This window comes from Agrilus planipennis, unplaced genomic scaffold, assembly GCF_000699045.2.
Source record: "Agrilus planipennis isolate EAB-ADULT unplaced genomic scaffold, Apla_2.0 scaffold48, whole genome shotgun sequence".
NCBI lineage: Eukaryota > Metazoa > Arthropoda > Insecta > Coleoptera > Buprestidae > Agrilus > Agrilus planipennis.
In genome coordinates, this window is record NW_020438937.1 from 1,315,263 (window position 1) to 1,320,042 (window position 4,780).

At 34.6% G+C, this 4,780-nt stretch overlaps 1 long non-coding RNA gene across 1 annotated transcript in view; it reads right to left on the bottom strand.

Moving 5' to 3' along the window:
- Positions 1 to 331: 331 nt before the first annotated feature.
- Positions 332 to 4,780, bottom strand: part of LOC108732544 — a 158,341-nt gene continuing 153,892 nt past the window's right edge. The window contains exon 4 of the long non-coding RNA XR_001937100.1: positions 332 to 391. This is a non-coding gene — a long non-coding RNA (uncharacterized LOC108732544). The remainder of the gene's footprint in view (positions 392 to 4,780) is intronic.

The following is a 4,780-nucleotide window of genomic DNA, read 5'->3' on the forward strand; positions in this document are numbered from 1 at the left end:
GTTTGAGAGAAAAGTTTCTGGTTCAGAGTTACTGAACCTTATTCCGGTCCAAATAATAGGAAGCGAAAAAGAGTTTGTGAAAAACGCAACGTCAATTTTTGCTAAATAAGCAGATTTTTTTAGGTAATCTTTCATACGTAATCATTTTTCCGAAATAACTTTTTATGAAGTGTTATAAACATACTTTTAAAGTTCCTAACGTTTCCTAAGTTTGAATACCAAAAGAAAATTTTCTTTAGTAATATGTAGCAAAAGGATTTTCTACAGAATCAGAAACACGTAGTAGCATTAACAGTTTCTTAATTCACTATTTACTTTTAAAGTGTTCTTACCTTCAGAGGTAAACAGCTTCATATGACTGGATCGTACAGGACGCCTGTTTCCATATAACCTATAACAAAAAATTACGTTAAAATTTCATTCCTGATGCAGGGTAGTAAGGAAAGAATAGCAGTTCTGCTTTAGTGTTTAATCTTATAAAGTATATATCGAAATACTTTGCGGGAAATAACCTCAGAATTTGAAAGAACTGCCCTTGATATTGTGTCCGTTATTTTTATAAAGAAACTGGCAAAAAGTAAACGAAGAACTAAAAAAATACTTGGGTTAAATTAAAAAACCTTGTTTCAATGTTATTTGTTCTAATTTCAACTCCTTGCTATCAATATATTTCCGTATTGCCAACATTACAGACAAAAAACATGATTTTTACCTTTTTTACCAAAAGTGTATGTAGTTGATTATTTTCGAATAAATGTTTTAAGTTAATAGGACTCTTAGGTAAGTCGTACTACTAAAACAACATTTCATAAATAATTAAAATTAAGTAACAGGTAAAATTAAGATAATCTGGGNTAAAAGTTGACTTTTCAAATCATCGAAAAATGGCGTTGAATTATTAAGGTTGCATGTGTGTTCCCAAATAACAAGGGCATTTAATTCTTAACTCCTTCAAAAGACTTTTTCTACCGTTACCAATAAAAAGGTTTTTTCTATCTATGCATTTCTCTAAACCTAGAACATCCCACATCCTTAACTATTTGCGAACAGTAATCCGATCTGGGTCTACCTCCACTCCTCTTAACTCCTGTTTCTGCCTCTAATATGTCTGACTAGACCTTCATTCACCTGAGAAGGTGTCCTACCAACCTATTGATTAGAATGGAATTAATTGCCATTTCACCTTAAACTATTACTCTATTCACCAATCTTTTTATTTAACCACACAATTATCTTGAATGCTTGAATTTTCTGTAGTATGCGCTTGTCATGACTTATTAAGAAAATAGTGTCGATAGCCGTGATAATGATGAAAATGATGTGTTATCCAGACATAGGAACAAAGGACACTTACTCGGAGGACATTCCTGTAGATCATTTTTTTTAAACAGTGGTAAAGTTTATTTTTTTTATACTTAATNCGGAAAAGAAAAGGTTAGAAGCGTTCGAAATGTGGTGTTATAGGCGGATGATGAGGATAACGTGGGTAGAAAAGGTTAGAAATGAAGAGGTATTGGAAGGAATAGGAGAACAGAGGACTCTATGGAAGTCAATAAATAGGCGAGATAGGTTGGTAGGACACCTTCTCAGGCATGAAGGTCTAGTCAGAGACATATTAGAGACAGAAACAGGAATTAAGAGGGGTAGAGCTAGACCTAGATTAGATTACTGTTCGCAAATAGTTAAGGATGTGGGCGGTTCTAGTTTTAGGGAAATGCGAAGTTTAGCTCAGGATAGGAAAGGGTGGAGGTACGTGCCTAACCAGTTTTAGGACTGACCACCTTATGATGATGATGATGATGATGATGATGAATCTAATCTAGGTCTACCTTTTAACTCCTGTTTTTGTCTCTAATGTGTCTCTGACTAGATATTCATGCCTGAAAAGGTGTCCTACCAACGTAATTGCCATTTCATTTTTAATTATTCGTCTATCCACAATTTTTTTGATTTACCGGCACAGTAATTGTCTTGAATGCTGGAATTTTCTGTAGTATGCGAGTTTGTTATGACTTATAGTGTCAATGGTTGTGAGAATTATGAAAACTCGAGAATCTATTCTTCCACCAACGCATAAATTGACCTTCTAATGAAAAAAATATGGCAAAAAATTAGTTTGTCTCTAATTTTTAACCATGTGTTATCCAGACATAGGAACAAAGGACACTTACTCCCAGGACATTCCTGTAGATCCTTTTTTTTAAACAGTGGTAAAGTTTATTCTTGTTATGCTTAATGTTAAAATTTAGTAAAGTAAACTGAAAATTTCCACTACAAAATTTGTTTTGTTCCAAGAAAAAAATATACCTATTAAAATTGTTTCAAATAGTTCAACTCATCAATCCATGGGAAGTAATAATTTTTTATTCAGTCTAGCGTATTTTGTCTTGGTCCTTGGCCTTGCATATTCGGTCTTTGTTTTAGTCTTGGTCCTGTTCATTCGATCTTTCGGTCTTGTTTTTAGTTTTGGTCTTGTTCTTGCGGTGTTGGTTTTAGTCTTGGTCCTGTTCATTCGATCTTGGCCTTAGTCTTACTACTATAAAGGCATCTTTTGGCATTTAATTCCCTGAATTCAAATTAAACCCCTTTCAAAATGAAATCGTAAAACACTTTGAATTTTTTTAAAGCAGATAAAAACATGGAATTCCAGTTTCCTTCTAACCGTCAACTTTTTTCGAGGAATTCCCCGGGGTAAAGTAGAAAAAGAAAGGGTTGGTAAACATTTCGAAATTGAATCATTCCACCAACGAGGAGGTATTTACAATGAGCGAGACCCTAACGGATACTTCACGGTCCTTTCCTCTACCGTTCGACAAATGAAAAGGAAAAATCGAATCGAACAGTCGATTCGATTTATACGTGTATGTATCCGTGTGTGAATCTAGATGCGAGAATTTGGAATGCGATGTCGACCGTTCGTTACTTATTCAACACAAGAGGCTCAACAATCAAGTGCCATCAAGAGAGCCGTGAAAAGCCAGCAGTCCACAAACTAAATCTACGTATTTTCGTATATAAGTCAGTCGCCCACTACAGCGACATTAAAGACTTTCGATCTTTTCGATAACTGAAAAGTTCCATAGCCATCGCTTAAGGCTTTAGATAGATACGTATGGGAAGTTGAAAGAACGAGTCGGAGATAAATATTGGACTTCCAGTTTCAGGAGATTGCTGAATAAATTACGAATTGGTGTTTTGGATCTACTGGTATATTCAGTTTTTTATATTTTTCTTTCAAATATTACTCAAAAACAAATCTTAAAAATTCATACGATTTCAGAAACATTCGCTAATGTTTGGGATTCCATATTTCCGATATTTGAGGAGTCTTTTCTTGAAAAAGATCACAAATCGAATTTTATTCCTATTGTTATTCGTCTTTAGTTAAACAAGAGTAGCGAAAGAAGTAAAATTAAATTTGTGCTAGTACTGCATGAAAATAAATAAAAGTAAAACTAAAATACTAGTATGTAAGGGAAGAAAAAATAGGAAAAGGCCGAATATAAAGATAGGAGACGAAAAATTAGAAGTGACTGATTTTAGAAATCTAGGAAGTCAGATATGTCAGGACGGAAGGAGTAGTAGGGATATAAAGCAGAGGATAGCGCAGGGTCGTATCGCCTTTAATAATAAGAAGTCGCTTCTATGCTCGCGAACGATTAATTTAGAAATTCAAAAAAGGTTGTTAAAGGTGTATGTGTGGAGCGCGACATTGTACGGGTGCGAAACATGGACAGTGAGCATGGACAAGGTTAGAAGCTTTCGAAATGTGGTGTTATAGGCGAATCATGAGGATAACGTGGGTAGAAAAGGTTAGAAATGAAGAGGTATTAGAAAGAATAGGAGAACAGAGGACTATGGAAGTCAATAAAAAATAGGCGAGATAGGTTGGTAGGACACCTTCTCAAATGTGAAGGTCTAGTCAGAGACATATCAGAGGCTGAAACAGGAGTTAGGGGGGGTAGAGGTAGACCTAGGTTAGATTACTGTTCGCAAATAGTTAAGAATTTGGTTCTAGTTTTAGGGAAATGCGAAGATTAGCTTGTGTGTAATTAGAGTGGAGGTATCTGTCCCACCAGTCTTAGGACTGACGACCTTATGATAATGATAATGCAGTACATTTATTGTTCAGTTGAATATTATGATATTAAAAACACAAAAGAAAGAAAAAATTGACGTTACGTCTTATAACATTAATAAGTAAATTAATATCCTATGNACTGACGACCTTATGATGATGAAATATAAATAGGTCTGTTGTCAAAGAGTGTAACATATGAGACTGAAGTAAAAACAACAAAGCGAGCAAACGGTCCAATTTCACCCTTTTTGAAAAGCTTGGTTAATTCCGCTAACGTAAATTAGTGCGTTCCCCGAAAGCTTGTGAACTCATCTCGATCAATTGCCTCTCTTTCTCTGAAATCTTGTCACGCTGTAAATAAGATTGATACGTGCAATTTATCCCGGATGACAAATATTTTAATGAATGTATGGAAAAGCGGATTTTTTTTGGTCGATGCGGTGTGCGGTTCTGTGCGTTGGTTCCTTGCCAACCAGATGCGTGGAATGAGAAATGCTCCCGGTATTCCTACCAATTTACCCCTACAAACTTAATTAGCAGAAAGATATATTGCGCGTCCGTCGTCTGTTCTGAATTTAAAAATAAACACACATCTTTACAAATGTTTTTAATTTTATAATTATTCCATTATTCACTACTGAAACTACCTACAAAACGTTTTGTAATTATTTAACTCAAATAATATTTAAAAAAATAAAA